This window comes from Cervus canadensis, chromosome 12 (genome assembly GCF_019320065.1).
Source record: "Cervus canadensis isolate Bull #8, Minnesota chromosome 12, ASM1932006v1, whole genome shotgun sequence".
Lineage (NCBI taxonomy): Eukaryota > Metazoa > Chordata > Mammalia > Artiodactyla > Cervidae > Cervus > Cervus canadensis.
The window spans coordinates 29,385,545-29,394,735 of NC_057397.1; positions in this window are offsets into that span (position 1 = coordinate 29,385,545).

Genomic DNA, 9,191 nt, shown 5'->3' on the forward strand with positions numbered 1-9,191 from the left:
TATGAACTGTAGGAGGACAGGGCAGTATCTTTTCAGTTCAGCATTGGTACTCCTGTTTGGCATCATGCCTAGCACATAGTAGGTGCCTATTAATATATGTGTTGAATGAATGAAAGGAACAGCTGCTCTTAACCAAATGAAGTATCATGAAATGTTGGGGCGCCATCATTTATTACAAGATATGTCCAAAGCAATTAGTCCTGATAATAAAGAAATCTTTCTTCTGATAGCAGCTTCCCTGATAGCTCAGCTGGTAAAGAATCCACCTGCAATGCAGGAGACCCCGGTTTGATTCCTGGGTTGGGAAGATCTGCTGGAAAAGGGATAGGCTACCCACTCCAGTATTCTTGGACTTCCCTTGTGGCTTAGCTGGTAAAGAATCTGCCTGCAATGCAGGAGACCTAGCTTTGATCCTTGGGTTAGGAAGATCCCCTGGAGAAGGGAAAGACTACCCACTCCAGTATTCTGGCCCGGAGACTGTATTAGTCCATGGGATCTCAGAGAGTCAGACACGACTGAGTGACTCACTTCTTCTAAAAACCAAATTGTTTTAATACTTTTTATCTTGACATACTTTTAGATTTATAGAAAAGTTACAAAGATAGTACATAGAGTTCCTGCATACCCTCACTCACTCAGTTTCCCCTAATATTAATATCCTGCATAATCAAGTTATATTTACAAAATGAAGAAATTAACATTGGTACGATTCTATTAACTAAACTATAGACTGTATTTGGTTTCATGGATTTTTCCACTAATGTTCTCTGTTTTTTTTCCTCCAAGATCCAGTCCAAGATTCCATCTTGCCTAAGCCTGACTATTTGGGAAAGGTAGTATATGTCAGGTTTCTTCACTGTAACATCACTGCTTTTCCTTTCTATACCCTGTTTCTTAAAAGCAAGGTGCTAAATCAAACTCACAATCAGAAGGAGAAGAATTAAGCTCCACCTCCTGGCAGAATTTGTGAATATATGTCAAAAACATTAATGCAATTAATACATGCAATTAAATATCTTTGGGAAAATACTTGCAAGCTATGCAAATACCCTGTTTTTCCTTAAAGTTTCACCCACTAATTTCAGCATTCATCAGTGGATCTTGCCTGTAACAACTACTATTGTGGTGCAAAGAACACTTTTCTCAAGTGTTTATATAAATGTTACAGCAAAAAAAAAAAAAAGTTATAGCTAATTGAAAATTACTCCTATAATGTCACTTTTACTCTAATAGACATTGTTGGTTGCCTGTCCCTTCCTGCCTGCTAACAGGACTCTAGCTTCAGAGCCTCTCTGTCATTTCCCTTGCAACAAACATTTTGTTTAGAAATTGACCCATGACAGAATTTAGGACAAGGAGACATAAGAATAAGTCTTGTCAGGAAGTTTCCAGCAGATTCTCCTTCACTCTCAAAAAGAGACACAAGAAAGGGATGCCCTGTCTTTTCTTATGCTGTAGGCATAGCTATGTGGAAATATAGAGCTTGGAGCTGCTACAGTCATCTTGTGGCCATGAGGAGATAAACCTGAAAATGAAAGTAAACACACTGAAGATGGTGAAGTGGAAAGATGGGAAGCCTGGTCTTGATGTTTTTGACTTGTTGAACTAATCAATTCTGGATCCACTCTAACTCTGGATTTAGTTTTGTGAAAGAATAAATCCCCCTATTATGCAAGCAATGTTGAGTGTTACTTGCAGCTGAAAGCACCCTGATGCACTTCTTTTCAAGAGGCCTTTTGAGAAGTGGAGAAAGAGTTACAACTCTAGATTTATAGCTCCCAGCTAGAAATTGTACATAACCTTGGACAACATGCACATGGGTGTGTGCCCTGCATGTAAACCTCATTGGGGCATGTGTCACAACAGGGGGGAAAAAGGGATTGAGAAAAGTAGCTGTGTGAAAACATACCTGGTCACAGTGATAACTTCTAAGAATCAGCCTCAACCCTAAAGATAAGTTCAAAATCATTCTAGGAAATTTGGCCAAGTAGAAACTTTTATTACCCTCTGTTTCTCATTCTTTTGGCTCTCAGTATTTTTTCTTTCAAACTACTCAAAATTTAAAAAACTAGTTCAGTTAAGTCTCTCAGTCATGTCCGACTCTTTGTGACCCCATGAATCACAGCACGCCAGGCCTCCCTGTCCATCACCAACTCCCGGAGTTTACTCAAACTCATGTCCATTGAGTTGGTGATGCCATCCAACCATCTCATCCTCTGTCGTCCCCTTCTCCTCCTGCCCCCAATCCCTCCCAGCATCAGGGTCTTTTCCAATGAGTCAACTCTTCGCATGAGGTGGCCGAAGTATTGGAGTTTCAGCTTCAGCATCAGTCCTTCCAATGAACACCCAGGACTGATCTCCCCTAGGATGGACTGGTTGGAGCTCCTCACAGTCTAGTACAAAAAGTTAAAATAGAACTAGGATTATTTTAACAGGAAGTCAGTAATTGAAACAACAAGATGCAATATGTGACCATCCTTTTCTTACTTATCCATGTATTTAACAACTGCTATGAATCTGTTATCATACAGGTACACTGAGTCCCTCAGGCTGTCTTAATTCACTAAGTGATTGATCTTATCTATGCCTTGATTAAATAGTTATAAGCACTACCTAATTCCCTTCTGAAAGTCAAATTACAATTACTACTTTCATTTCACTTCAAAAGGACTATTTTTTAAAGCCTTAGTAGGTTATTTAAATACATTAAATGCTCACCACTAGTCAATACATATCATGGCTTTCCTGTTCCTAATTCTTTATAACTGTGATGTTTCATCCAGTTGTCCATATTTCATCATCAAATTTTTTTTTCCAAGAAGAGCTCATTAATACCCTGAGACTGTGCATAATGGAAAAATCTTTCTGTTATTCTTATTTGGGAAAATAATTTGGCTGGGTATAAAATTCTTAACTTGGAACTCTTTGTAGAAACCTCTGTACTTTTCCTCTGGCATTTAATATTGCTGTGAACAAGTCTGAGGTCAGTCTGATATTTTCTCCCTGTAGATGTTTTTCTTTGCTTGGTTCGCAAACCAAAACAGTGTCAAAGCACTTTCATCTGAATTTCCTGATTTCTACTTTTTGCTTTCATTGAAAGAAGGAAACTAGCCAGCTCTTCAGGAAATTATTAGTTGTTTAGGAAACTGTCAGTGAAAGAGAATGCCAGAATAAGTATTGCTCAACATACATATGGATTCTTTAAAGCATGGTCACCACAATTCTCATCCTTTAAACTAGTTGAATAGTCTTTTATTCCTCTTTGAGGCAGTCAAGGAAGAGATTAAGGTGGAGTTGCTTTCCTGGTCTCCTCCCTCTGAGAGAGTAATTAGTACCTCTTTGGCACAGGGATGATTTCATCCAGGGATATGACAACAGTTCCACTTGCTTCCTCATCCTAATCTCCAGTTCTTGCTCACAGCTATGCCAAACTTTTTCAATGTAGTTTTTGAGAAGTGAGTCATGGAGCCACTGAATTAACTGGTGTTGTTCCAAGCCCACTGTGAAGTCTAGCAGTGGACAGAATCATATGACTCCAAAATAGATAATTCAGACATTAGGCCATTGTGGTGTCTGTCCAAAGTGAAAATGTCTAAGAAAGTCCACAATCTCAGTTTATTCTTGGTCTTTCTTGAACTCCCTGTAACACACTTGACAATATATTCTTGTTCTCTTTGTGCCAAATAACATAAATACATAGAGTACTAATTACTTCCATTCACATGAGCTAAGCAATTGGAAGTTTTTTCCTAAGAACTTCAGACAATCATACAGATTGCATTTCAGTTCTAAGCCTATCCATTCACTACTTCTACATCTTCCTATCATTTATCTGCAAAAAGTAAAGCAAACTTTGTCTTCTTTTTTTGTATCTGGTTATCCCCCTCCACAACACTCAGGTGCCTTCAGTCCTGCCCTGAATTGAAGAAGCAAGGGGGTTATCTAACTGGTAGGGATCAGGGGACCTGAAGACTCACTAAATCACTCACTCACTCATGAAGTATATATTTATTAAATGCCTACAAAGCATTGTGCTAAGTATTGTAAGAAAATAAAAATGGTTCAGATCCAGGGCTTATCCTGAAGGAGTTTACTGTCTACCAGTAGAGATAAAACATTCACGTAAATAAATATTATAATGCCAGGAGACAGTATGATGCAATCCTCAGAGAAAGAGAGCCATCATAAGAAAGGTAAAGGAAAAGCTATTGAATACTAACTGTGAGGATCTTAGAAAGTTTCATAAAGAAGGTAGCATGTGAAAATAAGTAGGGTTTAAACCTTGGAAAGAGAAGGAAGGACATTTAAGCTCAGCTGCAAGCCTGAGCAAAGGCATAGTGGTAGGACAGAGCATCAGAGCATACAGCATCTCCGGACAGTTCAGTACAGTGCAAAGACTCCTAGACAAAACCATGGGGAATGCCCCAGTTTTTCTAGCTTTTAGTTCTGTTACTTACATCATTTAACTTTTCTGAGTTTTTTTTTTCCCTTCTCTAAAGTGGGAAAGACAACTATCATTCAAACTTGCATGATATTGTGCAAAACAAAGAGGATAATGAAGAAATGAAAGTTCAGGATTTCAGATAAACTCATGTCCCCTCTTCTCAAGACTCTTCTCCCCATTTGCCCTGAATTTCTACCTCATGAGTTCTCTTCACATTTTTCCTCACCTTGCCTTCATAACCCCATCCTCTCCCATCAGAAAAAATAATACAAGTCTGATAAAATAGTCATCCCTGCTTCTTCCAGGCCTAAGTGTAGGTGGAATTGTTTCCCTTCTGAAGATGGCTCCAGACTGAAACCCTTATTAAGACTCTCCACAGAATTTACACCCTTTGATGAGTCCCACTGAGAAATAGAAGCCTTCCAAATTCCAGGACATTGGAGTTGGTATTTTTGGCTCCTCTTTCAGTGCCATTTCACTGCATTAGATATGTAGATGAAATGAGCTAATCAAGGGTGAAAGTCAAACATACATACAGATCCTCAAATTGTTTCTTCTGATAATCACGGCAGATTTCCTTGAACCTTGGGTTATAAATTATAAGCAGTTATGTTTGTGTAATGAAACTCCTTCTAATACAAGCCTATAATCATAGCAGAGCTAAAAATATATAAACATTCATGCACATTATAACAGTTACATTGTTGATCCTGATCATTTAAAATTATGCATCAAGAGAGGAATGTCTTCCTATTGTTACTGGGTCCAAAATCTGGGTACAGCTAAAGGACCCTCACAGGAACGGGGCTTATACTTTTCATCTTTGTATTCCCAGTGACTGATGCAGCACCCAGCACATACTAGATGCTCAATAAATATTCCTGGGGCAAATTAATGAATGAATGAAAACTACATCTCAAATCCTGACTCCAGCCCCAAATTCCAACACAAAGCATATTAGATTGGTACCTTAAACTCAACAGTTTACAAACCAAATTCATCATCTTCTTCCTCAAAAAACATCTCCTTTTCATGATTTTCTATTTCTATTAATGGTACCACCATTCTCTGAGTCATATAAGCTCAAATCTGCATTGTTTCCTCTTATACTCAGCTCCTTCCTGACAGTTAGCAATTCCTATTGATGAGTTTTTTAGGATAGTTCTGACATCTATTTCTACTTTAAAAAGAAAAGTCTTTATTGATTTTGTTATTGCTTCTGTTTTATGTTTTGGTCCTTTGGCCACAAGCCATGTGGCATCCTAGCTCCCCAACCAGAAATTGAACCTGCACCCTCTGTATTGGAAGGAAAAGTCTTAACCACTGGACTGCCAGGGAAGTCTCTGTTCTTTCTTTTTTCGTTTATCTCCCTGTGGACCACCTAAGACCATGGAACAGTTTATCTTCCTGTGGCTAGGATCATTTTGCTCCCTAGAGGGTAAGAGGACATTTTCTTAGTCAGATGAACTCTCTAAACACTTTAACCTGGCACTATGGATCCCCCATGATCACAACCAGAATTACCTTTCCAGCCCTACCTTGTACAAGTCCATTACATACACCTTATGTCCCGATTCAACAGGGTTACTACTTCTCAACTTCTTCAGACCCTACACCTTTTCCCTATCCCAAAGAGTCTATGTATCCTTGATGTCCAGCTCAAATATTTCTTCATCCATAAGTCCTCATTTGCCTCCATCAGAATAAGTAACCCCTGTACAACCTTCCAGACCACTTAATTCAAGTCTCTTTTATGAAACCTTTACCACATTTGACTTTACCTTTTTAGAAGTTGCTGCTCTTGCTTTCATCATCCTCACTAGTTTGTAAATTCATCTACTTGTTCAAAAATACGTATGGAGTTCCTGCTGTGCTCATGGGGGTGGAATGGACACTTAGGAGTTAATATAACGAAGATAGTCATAGTCGCTGCCCTGGTGAAGCTTCCTTTGCAGCAAAAGAAATACAAGTGTTCAGGGAGCAGGAAAGAGCCAGAGTGGCTAACGAGGGAACATAGATGGGGCAAGGTCAGGGATGTGGACAGGGTTAGCCTATAAGAGGTCTTTTGGGTCACGATAAGGAATGGAGTAATCTAAACGTGAAGAAGACACTGGGCTTTATGCAAAGGAAAGAGATGCTGGATTTGGATTTGGCAGAGGTCTCACTGCCTGCTGTGTGGAGAATAGATTGTAGGAAGACCAATTTCAGAAGCTATTCCCATACCTAGGGCAAATAATGATAGTGTTTTGTTACGAGGGCTAAGTTTTGGAGATAAAGTCCATGGGACTTGTTGCTGTATTGAATGTAGAAGGAGACAGAAAGAGGAAGTAAGAGTGACTTCTAGCTCTCTGACATGAGCAACTACATTTCCATTTAGTTGGAAGTGAAAAATGTTGGGACAGCAGGTTTAGAAGGGTGATGAGTAGATAAGAGAGGCTTGAACATGTTTGAATGCTGATGGAAATAATCCAGTGGAGAGAAAATGATTGAAGATACAGGACAAAGAAGAAATCAATCTGAATGGGCCTCAGGATCACAAAGTCTGGTGACAATATAGGTGTTGGGGGTGGGGGGTGGGGCTCAATGGCCCTAAGTAAATAAGACCTCCAACAATGGACCCCAACTAGTTAGGATGGAGGAACACTAGATTACACCTGCGTGAATGAATGGATGAACAAATGAATGAATGAGTCTGTTCAATGACCACAATTCTTTACCCTAATCTTCATATCTTTCAGCAGCAACATTAAAAAAAAAAAAAAAAAAAAAGAACATTTTTCTAACTTGATTACAAATACTTTTTTCATTTCTGCATTTTATAAATTTTTTACAGTGAACTTATGCTATCTTTGTATTTAAAAAGAAAATGAATAAATGAATAAACTTTTTAGATAAATATCTTGGGCTCACAAACATATCCAAGTTCTGGGCAATTTTTCAGGGGGAAGGAGGAGACTAGCACAGTCAACATCATAGTGTTACTCAAGGCATTTGCTCCGTCTATTCACCTGGTCTCATGTCCTTGTCTACTCAGAGCATATACATCCCCCCAAGTCAGCTGCTCAGGTCCCAGCCACCATCTCCCACCTGCAGAAGCCACCATTCCTCTGAGAAAGCTCCTCTACACACACTGAGAGTCTAGTCAAAGCGCCCACCACCATTTCTCAAGTCACTATACATAGTTTTTAAATTTTTATTGTGTGTGTGTGTGTGTGTGTGTATGTCCTGTCATTCAATCATGTCCAACTCTCTGTGACCCCGTGGACTGTAGCCCACCAGGCTCCTCTATCCATGGGATTTCCCAGGCAAGAATATTAGAGTGGGTTGCCATTTCCTTCTCCAGGGGATCTTCCTGACCCAGGGATTGAACCCGTGTCTCCTGTGTCTCCTGCATTGGCAGGCGGATTCTTTACCATTGAACCACTATTATTGTTTAAAATAGGTATTATATTAATACATTTTAAAATTCAAAAGTCCAGACAGTATATAGTGAAAGCTTATACCCCTGTTCCCCAGATACCCAGCTCCCCTCCCTAGAGGAAACAAATGTTAGCCATTTCTTATCTAGCCTCCTAGAGATAAATTATGAAACAATACTTTTTTACAAAGTGATAAACTCAGAGTTGGAGTGAACATAACTATTATAAGTGCTCTTTTCACAAAATACTTTCGCTACAATGACTGACAGTCACTCATGCATAATCCAGTCATCATTTATCGAGGGCCTACCGTGTCCTATGCCAGGCACACCCTTCACATGGTCTTTTATCCTATTGTATGAGGTAGATGTTTTATTTTCCTCAATTCACAGGGAGTAGCTAATAATTTGTCAGTGCCTCATGCTTATGGGGCACTTTCTATATTGTGGGCACTGTTCTACGCATTCCATTTTCACTCACTCAACAAAATACATACTTCACATCTGCTATGTGCTAAGCAACAGAGCAGCGACAAAACAGACAAAATCTCTGGCTTTCTGGAGCTTAGACTGGAGAAGGCGAACACTTGAGAACACTTATGACCAAACAAGGAAGCTAAAGTCAGTGAGATTGTGAAAGATACCTAAATGGAAAAATGGTGATATGAAGTTCTCAATCATCCTTGCAGCAAATATATGCAGGAGAGGCTGTTATTACCTTCTATTTACAAGTAAAATAATTTGAGAGAGAGGTTAAGTATCTTGCCCAAGTTTTACGGAGCTTAAGTAGATGAACAATGGATGCACCAAGGCAGGCTGCGAAGAGGATAGAGAACCCACCCATTTAATCTCTATCAGCACCCCACCCCCAGCTTTGGAATGAGTAACTTATATTTTCTCTGTCTCCTGTATACAGCCCTGGAAAGCAGCCTCAGAGCCCCAGCTCCTACCAAGTCTATACAACACAGCCATATGATCACCCCAGTCACTGCTCCGTGAAATTCCACAGCCACCGCAGTAGAGGAAGGACAGAGTTGCTGAGTGATTGGCCAATGACAAACAGAGAGAACTATCACTTATCCTGAAGACAGTCCTGGGAAACAGGCATTATTATCCCAGCAGGGACACCGAAGCTTTACAGATGAGCAACATCATACAGGTAACAAAAGCTGAGGCGGGATTCCAACCCACATCACCCCAGTTCCTAAAGCTAAGGGAGATGATGACCCCAATGTGGACCATGGCTCCAGACTTCAAGATGCCTTTTCAGAGTCACATCTTCTGAGGGCAGGCATATCAGATGGCCCAGGGTCCAGGTGCCTGACCAGC